This window comes from Heptranchias perlo, chromosome 42 (genome assembly GCF_035084215.1).
Source record: "Heptranchias perlo isolate sHepPer1 chromosome 42, sHepPer1.hap1, whole genome shotgun sequence".
NCBI classification, from domain to species: Eukaryota; Metazoa; Chordata; class Chondrichthyes; order Hexanchiformes; family Hexanchidae; genus Heptranchias; species Heptranchias perlo.
Genome location: NC_090366.1, coordinates 14,342,562 through 14,357,829, shown reverse-complemented (window position 1 = coordinate 14,357,829; position 15,268 = coordinate 14,342,562). Strand labels below are relative to the sequence as shown.

Sequence of the window (15,268 nt, the reverse complement as noted above, 5' to 3'; positions counted from 1 at the left end):
TTTACTCTGTATCTAACCCTGTACCTGCCCTGGGAGTGTTTTGATGGGACAGTGTAGAGGGAGCTTTACTCTGTATCTAACCCCCTGTACCTGCCCTGGGAGTGTTTGACGGGACAGTGTAGAGGGAGCTTTACTCTGTATCTAACCCTGTACCTGCCCTGGGAGTGTTTGATGGGACAGTGTAGAGGGAGCTTTACTCTGTATCTAACCCTGTACCTGCCCTGGGAGTGTTTGATGGGACAGTGTAGAGGGAGCTTTACTCTGTATCTAACCCTGTACCTGCCCTGGGAGTGTTTGATGGGACAGTGTAGAGGGAGCTTTACTCTGTATCTAACCCTGTACCTGCCCTGGGAGTGTTTGACTGGGACAGTGTAGAGGGAGCTTTACTCTGTATCTAACCCTGTACCTGCCCTGGGAGTGTTTGATGGGACAGTGTAGAGGGAGCTTCACTCTGTATCTACCTGCCTGGAGGTTGATGGGACAGTGTAGAGGGAGCTTTACTCTGTATCTAACCTGTACCTGCCCTGGAGTGTTTGATGGGACAGTGTAGAGGGAGCTTACTCTGTATCTAACCCTGTACCTGCCCTGGGAGTGTTTGATGGGACAGTGTAGAGGGAGCTTTACTCTGTATCTAACCCTGTACCTGCCCTGGGAGTGTTTGATGGGACAGTGTAGAGGGAGCTTTACTCTGTATCTAACCCTGTACCTGCCCTGGGAGTGTTTGATGGGACAGTGTAGAGGGAGCTTTACTCTGTATCTAACCCTGTACCTGCCCTGGGAGTGTTTGATGGGACAGTGTAGAGGGAGCTTTACTCTGTATCTAACCCTGTACCTGCCCTGGGAGTGTTTGATGGGACAGTGTCGAGGGAGCTTTACTCTGTATCTAACCCTGTACCTGCCCTGGGAGTGTTGATGGGACAGTGTAGAGGGAGCTTTACTCTGTATCTAACCCTGTACCTGCCCTGGGAGTGTTGATGGACAGTGTCGAGGGAGCTTTACTCTGTATCTAACCCTGTACCTGCCCTGGGAGTGTTTGATGGGACAGCGTCGAGGGAGCTTTACTCTGTATCTAACCCCTGTACCTGCCCTGGGAGTGTTTGACGGGACAGTGTAGAGGGAGCTTTACTCTGTATCTAACCCTGTACATTATCTGAGTGTGCTGGTGGAGAGGTGGAATTGATTTGTTGAACTCTGCAAACAAAGCTAGACTGTGAACCTTGTCCCCTTTGTGTATCTATCTTAATCTGATAATAGTTTATCTCTCTTTCCTAGCTGGAAAGTGCAGGTGCAAGTTTAATCAGAACAAAAGGTATGTGTGTTGTTTTTTTTTTATAATATGCCTGATACATTGGCCAAATACTCCCCAGTCCTGCTCAGGACGGAACAGGAGGGAATCTGTTTGTGGACGAGACCCTCCCCCGTTGGTCTCCGCTGCTCGTCCATGAACAGTGTTTGACCAAAGGCCCGGAATTTGCTGGAACCGGGCATCCGGGACCTTAGTGAACGACGGGACCAACGGTCTGTCTCTCCTCAACCGATGAGATCGAAGGGTTGAGTGAGAAACAGAGGAACGACGGAGAGAGGGTGAATGAGAGTCAAATCAGGTCCAGAGAGAGAGGGGAAAGAAAGATTGGATTGAGAGAGAGAGAAAGAAAAAAGTAAGGAAATTAAAAAATTTGACTTATCTCCAACAATTCACAAGCTGCAGGAATGAGACTCCAGACTTCTAATTGTTCACTTTGTGGGAGTGATTCAGGGGTTTTGGTTAATAATTATCAACACTTTAAAAGGGCGCTCACACTGTTAAATTACTTGACTTTCTGCAGTGAGTTTAAGGGGCAATTAACGAGGCAAATTCATGAAGTTTCACGGGGAGATTGAGGACGAGACGCTGTTTCCCGCGGAAGCGAACAGACGAGTGGCGTAAATAATCCAGCGACCTGTGTTGATCGGGTGACTCTCGGTGGGGGAGGTCTCTCCCTCGCCCCGAGTTGTCGGCCGGTTTGCGCGTTAATAACGCGGAGGGTTGTTCACACGCTGTCGTTTCCTTCCCGGTGAATTGCGGCCAGGTGTGGGTGGAGGGAGGTGGGAGCGTTGGAGACGGAATCGAATCTTCGGTCGACAAATGGATGTTGGTCTGGACGAAGATGTGTAGAAATGTTGTGTGTGGAGGAGAGGGTGTGTTGTGTGTGGAGCGGTGGAGAGTGTTAATTAGAAGGACAGGATGAAGATGGAGTGTGGATATGAGGAATCGGATTTGAATGGACTTTAGCAAACAATATCTCTTCCCCGCCTTATTGAATCTGATCTCTACCCCAATCCTTTCGTCTGTCTGGTCTGTGTGAATGATCTCACTCCTCTTCATTCTGTCTGTCTTGTGTGTCTCTCTCTCCCTCCTCCTTTCTGTCTGTCTGTGTCTGTCTCTCTCCCTCCTCCTTCTAGTCTCTGTCTGTCTCCTCCTCCTCTGTCTTCTCTCACCTCCTCCTTTCTGTCTGTCTGTCTCTCTCCTCCTCCTTTCTGTCTGTCTCTCTCCCTCTCCTCCTTTCTGTCTGTCTCTCTCCCTCCTCCTTTCTGTGTCTGTCTCTCTCTCCCTCCTCCTTTCTGTCTGTCTCTCTCCCTCCTCCTTTCTGTCTGTCTCTCTCTCCCTCCTCTCTATCTGTCTGTCTCTCTCCCTCCTCCTTCTTTCTGTCTGTCTCTCTCCTCTCCTCCTCCTGTCTGTCTGTCTGTCTTCTCACTCTCCCATCTCGTCTGTCTGTCTGTCTCTGTCTCTCTCTCCCTCCTCCTGTCTGTCTGTCTGTTCTCTCTCCCTCCTCTCCTGTCTGTCTGTCTCTCTGCCTCTGTCTGTCGTCTGTCTCTCTCCTCCTCCTGTCTGTCTGTCTGTCTCTCTCCTCCTCCTGTCTGTCTGTCTGTCTCTCTCCTCCTCCTGTCTGTCCTGTCTGTCTTCTCTCCTCCTCCTCTTGTCTGTCTGTGTCTGTCTCTCTCCCTCTCCTCCTGTCTGTGTCCTGTCTGTCTCTCTCCCTCCTCCTGTCTGTCTGTCTGTCTCTCTCCTCCTCCTCCTGTGTCTGTCTGTCTCTCCTCTCCTCCTCCTGTCTGTCTGTCTGTCTTCTCTCCCTCCTCCTGTCTGTCTGTCTCTCTCCTCGTCTGTCTCTGTCTCCTCCCTCTCTCCTGTCTGTCTGTCTGTCTCTCTCCTCCTCCTGTCTGTCTGTCTGTCTCTCTCCTCACCTGTCTGTCTGTCTGTCTCTCTCCCTCCTCCTGTCTGTCTGTCTGTCTGTCTCGCTCCTCCTGTCTGTCTGTCTCTCCTCCTCTCTGTCTGTCTGTCTGTCTCTCTCCTCCTCCTGTCTGTCTGTCTGTCTCTCTCTCCTCCTCCTGTCTGTCTGTCTGTCTCTCTCCCTCCTCCTGTCTGTCTGTCTGTCTCTCTCTCCCTCCTCCTGTCTGTCTGTCTGTCTCTCTCTCCCTCCTCCTGTCTGTCTGTCTGTCTCTCTCCCTCCTCCTGTCTGTCTGTCTGTCTCTCTCCTCCTCCTCTGTCTGTCTGTCTGTCTCTCTCCCTCCTCCTGTCTGTCTGTCTGTCTCTCTCCCTCCTCCTGTCTGTCTGTCTGTCTCTCTCTCCCCTCCTCCTGTCTGTCTGTCTGTCTCTCTCCCTCCTCCTGTCTGTCTGTCTGTCTCTCTCCCTCCTCCTGTCTGTCTGTCTGTCTCTCTCCCTCCTCCTGTCTGTCTGTCTGTCTCTCTCTCCTCCTCCTGTCTGTCTGTCTGTTCTGTCTCTCTCCCTCCTCCTGTCTGTCTGTCTGTCTCTCTCCCTCCTCCTGTCTGTCTGTCTGTCTCTCTCCCTCCTCCTGTCTGTCTGTCTGTCTCTCTCCCTCCTCCTCCTGTCTGTCTGTCTGTCTCTCTCCCTCCTCCTGTCTGTCTGTCTGTCTCTCTCCCTCCTCCTGTCTGTCTGTCTGTCTCTCTCCCTCCTCCTGTCTGTCTGTCTGTCTCTCTCCCTCCTCCTGTCTGTCTGTCTGTCTCTCTCCCTCCTCCTGTCTGTCTGTCTGTCTCTCTCCCTCCTCCTGTCTGTCTGTCTGTCTCTCTCCCTCCTCCTGTCTGTCTGTCTGTCTCTCTCCCTCCTCCTGTCTGTCTGTCTGTCTCTCTCCTCCTCCTGTCTGTCTGTCTGTCTCTCTCCCTCCTCCTGTCTGTCTGTCTGTCTCTCTCCCTCCTCCTGTCTGTCTGTCTGTCTCTCTCCTCCCTCCTTCTGTCTGTCTGTCTGTCTCTCTCCCTCCCTCCTTCTGTCTGTCTGTCTGTCTCTCTCTCCCTCCTCCTTTCTGTCTGTCTGTCTGTCTCTCTCCCTCCCTCCTTTCTGTCTGTCTGTCTGTCTGTCTCTCTCCCTCCCTCCTTTCTGTCTGTCTGTCTGTCTCTCTCCCTCCCTCCTTGTCTGTCTGTCTGTCTCTCTCCCTCCCTCCTCCTTTCTGTCTGTCTGTCTCTCTCTCCCTCCCTCCTGTCTCTGTCTGTCTGTCTGTCTCTCTCCCTCCCTCCTGTCTCTGTCTGTCTGTCTGTCTCTCTCCCTCCCTCCTGTCTCTGTCTGTCTGTCTGTCTGTCTCTCTCCCTCCCTCCTGTCTGTCTGTGTCTGTCTGTCTGTCTCTCTCCCTCCCTCCTTTCTGTCTCTGTCTGTCTGTCTCTCTCCCTCCCTCCTGTCTGTCTGTCTGTCTCTCTCCCTCCTCCCTCCTGTCTGTCTGTCTGTCTCTCTCCCTCCCTCCTGTCTGTCTGTCTGTCTCTCTCCCTCCCTCCTGTCTGTCTGTCTGTCTCTCTCCCTCCCTCCTGTCTGTCTGTCTGTCTGTCTCCCTCCCTCCTGTCTGTCTGTCTGTCTGTCTCTCTCCCTCCTGTCTGTCTGTCTGTCTGTCTCTCTCCCTCCTGTCTGTCTGTCTGTCTGTCTCTCTCCCTCCCTCCTTTCTGTCTGTCTCTCTCCCTCCCTCCTTTCTGTCTGTCTCTCTCCCTCCCTCCTGTCTGTCTGTCTGTCTGTCTGTCTCTCTCCCTCCCCTCCTTTCTGTGTCTGTCTGTCTGTCTGTCTCTCTCCCTCCCTCCTGTCTGTCTGTCTGTCTCTCTCCCCTCCCTCCTGTCTGTCTGTCTGTCTCTCTCCCTCCTCCTTTCTGTCTGTCTGTCTCTCTCCCTCCTCCTTTCTGTCTGTCTGTCTCTCTCCCTCCCTCCTTTCTGTCTGTCTGTCTGTCTGTCTCTCTCCCTCCCTCCTGTCTGTCTGTCTGTCTCTCTCCCTCCTCCTTTCTGTCTGTCTGTCTGTCTCTCTCCCTCCCTCCTTTGTCTGTCTCTCTCCCTCCCTCCTTTCTGTCTGTCTCTCTCCCTCCCTCCTTTCTGTCTGTCTGTCTCCCTCCCTCCTTTCTGTCTGTCTGTCTCCCTCCCTCCTTTCTGTCTGTCTCTCTCCCTCCTCCTTTCTGTCTGTCTCTCTCCCTCCTCCTTTCTGTCTGTCTCTCTCCCTCCTCCTTTCTGTCTGTCTCTCTCCCTCCTCCTTTCTGTCTGTCTCTCTCCCTCCTCCTTTCTGTCTGTCTCTCTCCCTCCTCCTTTCTGTCTGTCTCTCTCCCTCCCTCCTTTCTGTCTGTCTGTCTGTCTGTCTCTCTCCCTCCTCCTTTCTGTCTGTCTGTCTGTCTGTCTGTCTCTCTCCCTCCCTCCTTTCTGTCTGTCTCTCTCCCTCCCTCCTTTCTGTCTGTCTCTCTCCCTCCCTCCTTTCTGTCTGTCTCTCTCCCTCCTCCTTTCTGTCTGTCTGTCTGTCTCTCCCTCCCTCCTTTCTGTCTGTCTGTCTGTCTGTCTGTCTCTCCCTCCCTGTCTGTCTGTCTGTCTGTCTGTCTGTCTGTCTCTCTCCCTCCTGTCTGTCTGTCTGTCTGTCTGTCTGTCTGTCTGTCTCTCTCCCTCCCTCCTTTCTGTCTGTCTGTCTGTCTGTCTCTCTCCCTCCCTCCTGTCTGTCTGTCTGTCTGTCTGTCTGTCTGTCTCTCTCCCTCCTCCTTTCTGTCTGTCTGTCTCTCTCCCTCCTCCTTTCTGTCTGTCTGTCTCTCTCCCTCCTCCTTTCTGTCTGTCTCTCTCCCTCCTCCTTTCTGTCTGTCTCTCTCCCTCCTCCTTTCTGTCTGTCTCTCTCCTCTCCTCCTTTCTGTCTGTCTCTCTCCCTCCTCCTTTCTGTCTGTCTCTCTCCCTCCCTCCTTTCTGTCTGTCTGTCTGTCTGTCTCTCTCCCTCCTCCTTTCTGTCTGTCTGTCTGTCTGTCTGTCTCTCTCCCTCCCTCCTTTCTGTCTGTCTCTCTCCCTCCCTCCTTTCTGTCTGTCTCTCTCCCTCCCTCCTTTCTGTCTGTCTCTCTCCCTCCTCCTTTCTGTCTGTCTGTCTGTCTCTCCCTCCCTCCTTTCTGTCTGTCTGTCTGTCTGTCTGTCTCTCCCTCCCTGTCTGTCTGTCTGTCTGTCTGTCTCTCTCCCTCCCTCCTGTCTGTCTGTCTGTCTGTCTGTCTGTCTGTCTGTCTCTCTCCCTCCCTCCTTTCTGTCTGTCTGTCTGTCTGTCTCTCTCCCTCCCTCCTGTCTGTCTGTCTGTCTGTCTGTCTCTCTCCCTCCTCCTTTCTGTCTGTCTGTCTCTCTCCCTCCTCCTTTCTGTCTGTCTGTCTCTCTCCCTCCTCCTTTCTGTCTGTCTCTCTCCCTCCTCCTTTCTGTCTGTCTGTCTGTCTGTCTGTCTCTCTCCCTCCCTCCTGTCTGTCTGTCTCTCTCCCTCCCTCCTTTCTGTCTGTCTCTCTCCCTCCCTCCTTTCTGTCTGTCTCTCTCCCTCCCTCCTTTCTGTCTGTCTCTCTCCCTCCCTCCTTTCTGTCTGTCTCTCTCCCTCCCTCCTTTCTGTCTGTCTCTCTCCCTCCCTCCTTTCTGTCTGTCTCTCTCCCTCCCTCCTTTCTGTCTGTCTCTCTCCCTCCCTCCTTTCTGTCTGTCTCTCTCCCTCCCTCCTTTCTGTCTGTCTCTCCCCTCTCCCTCCCTCCTTTCTGTCTGTCTCTCTCCCTCCCTCCTTTCTGTCTGTCTCTCTCCCTCCCTCCTTTCTGTCTGTCTCTCTCCCTCCCTCCTTTCTGTCTGTCTCTCTCCCTCCCTCCTTTCTGTCTGTCTCTCTCCCTCCCTCCTTTCTGTCTGTCTCTCTCCCTCCCTCCTTTCTGTCTGTCTCTCTCCCTCCCTCCTTTCTGTCTGTCTCTCTCCCTCCCTCCTTTCTGTCTGTCTCTCTCCCTCCCTCCTTTCTGTCTGTCTCTCTCCCTCCCTCCTTTCTGTCTGTCTCTCTCCCTCCCTCCTTTCTGTCTGTCTCTCTCCCTCCCTCCTTTCTGTCTGTCTCTCTCCTTTTCCTCCCCCCCAGGACTCGATCGAACAGTGGTGCTGCCACAGGCCAACATCTGCTCCAACCAGGTAAGGAATAGTGACGTTTTTTTTTTGTAGAGGGGGCGTGCGATCTAAAACGGGTGAGGAGAGAGAACGAACTTGTATCTTTTTTCAACTAACCTCGGGATGTCCCAAAGCGCTGTACAGCCAGTGAATTACTGAGAGACCCGGCAGCCAGTTATGATGGTGGGGTTTGGGGATGGGGGGAGAAGGTGGGTTAGCATCTTTTTTTAAAAAGGGCCAACTTTTTGGGGGCCAATCTGTGTGAAGTATTGTAAGACCGAGGGAACACTGCTCACTGTCTATACATTCCCGTCCTGGCCGTGGGTTTTTGTGCTGTGCCTGAAGGGTTAATAGCAGACGGCCGTGAGATGGTTAATGCTGGACTGGGCTGACTGATGTTGACCTTGCTTGGCTCGAAACACTGGCTGCTATTGTCTGGAGCTCAGCGCCCACTCTCCCTCATCTTGTTACTTGCTGCAGTGGGTGTGTTCACTGGCTGACAACTTCTGCCCCTCCTGTCTTTTCCCCCCCACCTTCCCCTCGTGCGGGCGTGCCCTGATCTGCATGGCAGAGTGGAGCCCGCTGCGCAATTAACATCGGGGATGCCCCCCTCATTATAAACTCCTCCTGCGCTCTCCATTCCCATCTTTTTCCTCCTCCGCCACCCCAACCTCGAGCCCCCACTCCAGAGACTTGAGCCCCATAATCCCAGGATGACCCTCCCAGTCCCGGTGCTGAGGGAGGGTCGGTGCCGAGGGAGCGCTGCACCGTCGGAGGGTCAGTACTGAGGGAGCGCATTGACCTAAAAGATCCCATGGTCACTTTCGAAGAAGAGCAGGGGGGAGTTCTCCCCGGTGTCCTGGGCCCAATATTTATCCCTCAACCAACATTATTAGAACACGTGACCTGGTCATTAATCTCATTGCTGTCTGTGGGATCTTGCTGTGCGCAAATTGGCTGCTGCGTTTCCCTATATTACAACAGTGACCGCACGTCAATAAAGTACTTAATTAGCTGTGAAACGCTTTGGGATGCCGTGGAAGGTGCTCGTATAAATGCAGGTTCTTTCTAAGCGTTTGGTGCACAGCAAGATCCCACAAACGGCAACGTGATGACCAGATCTGTGTGTTTTTTTTAAGAAAATGATGTTGGTTGGGGGTTAAACATTGGCCCCGGGACACGGTGGGGAGAACTCCCCCCTGCACTTTGTCCAAATCGTGGCCGCGGGATCTTTCTCGTAGAATGGTCCCAGTGCGGAAGGAGGCCGTTTGGCCCATCGAGCCGGTGCCGGCTCTCTGCTAGAGCAACCCGGTTAGTCTTTTTTTAGAAAGCGTCTAAACTCGCAACTGATTTCATGTCTCTTTTTTTTTTCCCCCTCTCAGGTGAAGCAACTGAATGTTAAACTCTGCAGATAGAACCGAGCAACCCCCCCAGGAACAAGGGGCCAACCATTTCCCTCCCACCCCCCCCCCCTGCCTCTCCTCTCCAAACCACCACTCTGTGTTGTGTATCTATTTATGACCAGTTCACCTCGGCCCCCTCTGGGCAGAGCAATGGTTTACTCTGAAGTTGAACCCTTGCCAGCATGGGTTCGAGTGGGGGAGAAAGACCACCTCATTGCAAAACACTTCTTCACCTGCTGTGGGTGTCCCAATCCCTCCGCGTGTTCTGTCCGTGTCCGTGTGCGTGTATGCGTGCGTGTCCCTATTATCATATGCAAAGCTGCACGCTGATCACTAGATGCCAGATGCTGCATTTCTAATGACGACGTAGATTTTTATTTTTAAAATTCGTTGTGAACCTCTCGACCGTGATGACTTTTAATTCTTCGTTCCTGTGCCTCTTCTGCCCCCCTTTCTCCCTCCCCCCCTGCCGACCCCCCCCCGACCCATGCAGAAATCTCGACTCTCTTCCGCATGTCGATAAGGATCTGTCCATGTGTCTCTCTCTCTCTCTCCCTTGCGTCTGTCTCTCCCTGCGATTCCAGGCCCTGCTTTAAGTGACCGAGGGGATTCGCTGAAGTCTACCCGCTCTGGGTTGGAGGCAACACTAATTACAATAAATAGTCATCGTATTGCTCCTCCTGCTGTTCCTTAAATCGAAAGGCAGAGGCCGTTCAGCCCCTCGAGCTTGTTCCGCCATTCAGTCAGATTGTGGCTTATCTGTATCTTAACTCTATTTACCCGCCTTGGATCTGTTGGCCCTTAATCCCCTTACCCAACAAAAATCTCCGATTTGAAAGCTCCAATTGACCCCCCAGCCTCAACAGCTTTTAGGGGGAAGAGTTTTCCAGATTTCTATTTTTTTTTTTTTTCCCCCTTTCCAGATTTCTATTTTTTTTTTTTTTCCCCCCCCCTGTTGTGAGGAAAAAGTTTCACCTCTGAATGGCCTGGCTCTAATTTTAAGGTTACTCCCCCTTGTTCTCTTCTGTCAGCCAACGAGTTGGAAGCCCGGTGGGACTTGAAGCCTGTACGCACTAAAGCAAACAGAACTCGTGACCGAAACTACAGCAAAGTCTCCTGACAATAGCAGGATTATTCCTCCCGCAGGATAGTTGCTTAATACACATGATGTGGGTAAAATTGAGTCCAGTCACTTACAGCAGCCTGGTCTCCCAGGTGTTATTGAAAGGGGGAATTACCCAAGTGCGCAGGCACTTGTGTCACTGTACAAACCGGTCATGCTGTAGTTGCACCTGTCTGCCAGTGGTGGTGCTGCTCCAGTGGTGGGAGGGTGCAATTGCAGCGTGACGTGTTTACATAGGAAGTTCCCGTTATAAATGTGGACATGGGACTTTATAAACGGAGAGGAGGGAGTTGATAGAGAATATTTGACTCCACAACACCGCTGATCATTCCTGCTCTCTCTCGAGCCCCTTCAGGGAGGGTTTATGCGGGGAGGGGGGATAGTTTCTGCATTTGGTGGGGGATGTCGAGACAACCGTTGTGTGGCTCTGTGTGTACTGCAGGCTAACTGCTTTCTGATTATTTGTAATAAATGTTCAATTTATGGAGTGTCCGTAAATTGTCTTTCAATGTTTTCTGTGATTGGTGTGAAGTGTCGTCACTTTTTTAAGAAAAAAAAGGTTAATAAAGAGGGTTTCACCAAATGCTTGCATTAACTAGTGTGTTGTAATTTTTTTTAAAGCACCAATCGAGTGGGAGGTTTGAAAGCATCTCGCATAATGTGCCGAAACGCAGCCAACCAGCAGGCAGCACTGATACCAATGATTAGAATGTACAGCCCAGAAACAGGCCATTCGGCCCGACTGGTCTATCCCGGTGTTTATGCTCCACACGAGCCTCCTCCCTCCCTACTCCATCTCACCCTATCACCATATCCTTCTATTCCTTTCTCCCTCATGTGTTTATCCAGCTTCCCCTTAAATCCATCTACACTATTCACCTCAACTACTCCTTGTGGGAGCGAGTTCCACATTCTCACCACTCTCTGGGTAAAGAAGTTTCTCCTGAATTCCCGATTGGATTTATTAGTGACTATCTTATATTTATGGCCCCTAGTTCTGGTCTCCCCCCACAAGTGGAAACATTTTCTCTACGTCTACCCTATCAAACCCTTTCATAATCTTAAAGACCTCTATCAGGTCACCCCTCATCCTTCTCTTTTCTAGAGAAAAGAACCCCAGCCTGTTCAGCCTTTCCTGATAGTTATAACCTCTCAGTTCTGGTATCATCCTTGTAAATCTTTTTTGCACCTTCTCCAGTGCCTCTATATCCTTTTTATAATATGGAGAGCAGAACTGTGCACAGTGCTCCAAGTGCGGTCTAACCAAGGTTCTATACAAGTTTACCATAACTTCTGCTTTTCAATTCTATCCCTCTGGAAATGACCCCCTGTGTTTGCTTTTTGTTTATAGCCTTGTTGACCTGTGTCGCTACATTTAATGATTAGTGAATGTTAATTCAGCTCTCTGCTGAACTTCTTGTTTCAATATTCTGCAATCTGAACAAAACACTGGCAATTAACACTGGATCTGAAATAGTGGGAGGGAATGAAATCTTTCCACATTGTGCTGGGGCCTCTACAGACATCAACTGCAGTCTGTTGTCGGAGACTGATTAGAGGGTTGCACAGAGCAAGGTGTCTATTACAGTTCTGCAGAGAGTCACAAAACAATTTTAAAATGCACGTCATCAATGTGCGGGTGCTGAGGGATGGCATAACTTATATAGCAGGCTCTTGGTTTCCTGTCAAACACTCCCAGGGCAGGTACAGGGTTAGATACAGAGTAAAGCTCCCTCTACACTGTCCCGTCAAACACTCCCAGGGCCGGTACAGGGTTAGATACAGAGTAAAGCTCCCTCCACACTGTCCCATCAAACACTCCCAGGGCAGGTACAGGGTTAGATACAGAGTAAAGCTCCCTCTACACTGTCCCATCAAACACTCCCAGGGCAGGTACAGGGTTAGATACAGAGTAAAGCTCCCTCTACACTGTCCCATCAAACACTCCCAGGGCAGGTACAGGGTTAGATACAGAGTAAAGCTCCCTCTACACTGTCCCATCAAACACTCCCAGGGCAGGTACAGGGTTAGATACAGAGTAAAGCTCCCTCTACACTGTCCCATCAAAAACTCCCAGGGCAGGTACAGGGTTAGATACAGAGTAAAGCTCCCTCTACACTGTCCCATCAAACACTCCCAGGGCAGGTACAGGGTTAGATACAGAGTAAAGCTCCCTCTACACTGTCCCATCAAACACTCCCAGGGTCAGGTACAGGGTTAGATACAGAGTAAAGCTCCCTCTACACTGTCCCATCAAACACTCCCAGGGTCAGGTACAGGGTTAGATACAGAGTAAAGCTCCCTCTACACTGTCCCATCAAACACTCCCAGGGTCAGGTACAGGGTTAGATACAGAGTAAAGCTCCCTCTACACTGTCCCATCAAACACTCCCAGGGCAGGTACAGGGTTAGATACAGAGTAAAGCTCTCTCTACACTGTCCCATCAAACTCTGCCAAGGACAGGCAGATTAGGCACTCATCCATTTCTGTAATGGGATGTGGTTCCTGTGCTCTATAAATATGAGTTTGTTCTCGTTGAGATTGTAGGGGGCAGTGGGAAAGTTAAATTCTGAACCGCAATCTGATACTGAAGCAGAGACTTAACATTCTCTGCAAATGGAATTGGACAATTCTTTGAAAAAGGATAATATTAAAGGAGAGTGAGGGGAGAGTGGGATTAGACTGGATGGGATATTAAAGGGTACGGGGAGTGAGGGGGAGAGTGGGATTAGACTGGATGGGATATTAAAGGGTGTGGGGAGTGAGGGGAGAGTGGGATTAGACTGGGTGGGATATTAAAGGGTACAGGGAGTGAGGGGAGAGTGGGATTAGACTGGGTGGGATATTAAAGGGTACAGGGAGTGAGGGGAGAGTGGGATTAGACTGTGTGGGATATTACAGGGTATGGGGAGTGAGGGGGAGAGTGGGATTAGACTGGGTGGGATATTAAAGGGAATGGGGAGTGAGGGGGAGAGTGGGATTAGACTGGGTGGGATATTAAAGGGAATGGGGAGTGAGGGGGAGAGTGGGATTAGACTGGGTGGGATATTAAAGGGTACGGGGAGTGAGGGGAGAGTGGGATTAGACTGGGTGGGATATTAAAGGGAATGGGGAGTGAGGGGGAGAGTGGGATTAGACTGGGTGGGATATTACGGGGTATGGGGAGTGAGGGGGAGAGTGGGATTAGACTGGGTGGGATATTAAAGGGTATGGGGAGTGAGGGGAGAGTGGGATTAGACTGGGTGGGATATTAAAGGGTATGGGGAGTGAGGGGAGAGTGGGATTAGACTGGGTGGGATATTAAAGGGTACGGGGAGTGAGGGGGAGAGTGGGATTAGACTGGGTGGGATATTAAAGGGAATGGGGAGTGAGGGGGAGAGTGGGATTAGACTGGGTGGGATATTAAAGGGTGTGGGGAGTGAGGGGAGAGTGGGATTAGACTGGGTGCGATATTAAAGGGTACGGGGAGTGAGGGGGAGAGTGGGATTAGACTGGGTGGGATATTAAAGGGTACGGGGAGTGAGGGGAGAGTGGGATTAGACTGGGTGGGATATTAAAGGGTACGGGGAGAGTGGGATTAGACTGGGTGGGATATTAAAGGGTATGGGGGGAGTGGGATTAGACTGGGTGGGATATTAAAGGGTACGGGGAGTGAGGGGGAGAGTGGGATTAGACTGGGTGGGATATTACAGGGTATGGGGAGTGAGGGGGAGAGTGGGATTAGACTGGGTGGGATATTAAAGGGAATGGGGAGTGAGGGGGAGAGTGGGATTAGACTGGGTGGGATATTAAAGGGTATGGGGAGAGTGGGATTAGACTGGGTGGGATATTAAAGGGTATGGGGGGAGTGGGATTAGACTGGGTGGGATATTAAAGGGTACGGGGAGTGAGGGGGAGAGTGGGATTAGACTGGGTGGGATATTAAAGGGTACGGGGAGAGTGGGATTAGACTGGGTGGGATATTAAAGGGTACGGGGAGTGAGGGGAGAGTGGGATTAGACTGGGTGGGATATTAAAGGGTACGGGGAGTGAGGGGGAGAGTGGGATTAGACTGGGTGGGATATTAAAGGGTACAGGGAGTGAGGGGAGAGTGGGATTAGACTGGGTGGGATATTAAAGGGTATGGGGAGAGTGGGTGGGATATTAAAGGGGATTAAAGGCTACGGGTAAATGGGGTTAAGGTACAGATCAGCCATGATCTAATGGAATGGCGGTACAGGCTCGAGGGGCTGAATGGCCTCTTGTTCTTCTGTTAAGTGTCTCGTACGGCTGCATGGAACAAGGAGGCACCGTCAAATCAAACGACAGGCTCAGGAGAGGCGAGAAGGTTGAAAATAACATGCCTGATGAATGGCGTGGAGCCAGCACGGAGATGATCAGCTCTTCAACCTCTGAGGTACTAACTCTCTCGGGGAGCTGCCAACACGCACAGTCTTGTCAGAGTTACTCACACCCAGTGGGACGTCAAGCCTTCTAAGGTGAGGTGCCTGTACGTTTAATGGCGGCTGACTCTCTTCTCACCCAGGGTGCACTATCTGGATACAACACAGGAGGAGGCCATTCGGCCCGTCGTACCTGTGCTGCGAGCGGAACCATCTTCTCTACGTCCACCCTATCGAACCCCTTCAATAATTTTAAGATGGGGCCTGGAGATGCCCGAGGGACCTTTGCAGACAATGGATTATTACTATTTTTTTTTTGTGTCGTGGCGGCCAGACGGCGCACAGCAAGATCCCACAAACAGCCAAACCGCGAACGGACGCAAGAGTGATCTCGGGTTACGCGGGCTCAAGTCCTGGGAGCGACGGGGGGCTGAGGGGGAGGCGGAGGTGCATCACGAGAGGGTCGGGAGAGCAATCATGCTCGTAGGTCTGGAGGAGGCAGGAGAGAGGTGGAGATAGACAACTGATACCGGGGCTTAGAGGTTTAAATTCCGAGGACGGGTCGCACAGACTGGGCTTGTATTCCCTCGAGTGTAGAAGATTAAGGGGTGATCTAATCGAGGGGTTTAAGATGATTAAAGGATTCGATAGGGTCGATAGAGAGAATCTATTTCCTCTGGTGGGGGGAGTCCAGAACAAGGGGGCAGAGCCTTAAAATTAGAGCCAGGCCGTTCAGGGGTGATGTCGGGAAGCACTTCCTCACACAAAGGGGAGTGGGAATCTGGAACTCTCTCCCCCAAAAAGCTGTTGAGGCCGGGGGTCAATTGGAAATTTCAAAACTGAGATTGATGGATTTTTGTTGGGTGAGGGGGTTAAGGGTTACAGAACCAAGGCGGGTAAATGGGGTTAAGATACAGGTCAGTCATGATGTGATTGAATGGCGGGACAGGCTCGAGGGGCTGAATGGCCTCCTCCTGTCCCTATGTAACAGGGTCGAGGG

At 51.6% G+C, this 15,268-nt stretch overlaps 1 long non-coding RNA gene across 1 annotated transcript; it reads left to right on the top strand.

Annotated features, from left to right (window-relative positions):
* Positions 1–1,218: 1,218 nt before the first annotated feature.
* LOC137306243 (uncharacterized) lies at positions 1,219–9,677 on the top strand. Its single transcript, XR_010958849.1, has 3 exons — positions 1,219–1,309; positions 7,334–7,383; positions 8,742–9,677. It is a non-coding gene; the product is annotated as an uncharacterized lncRNA (long non-coding RNA).
* Positions 9,678–15,268: the final 5,591 nt, after the last annotated feature.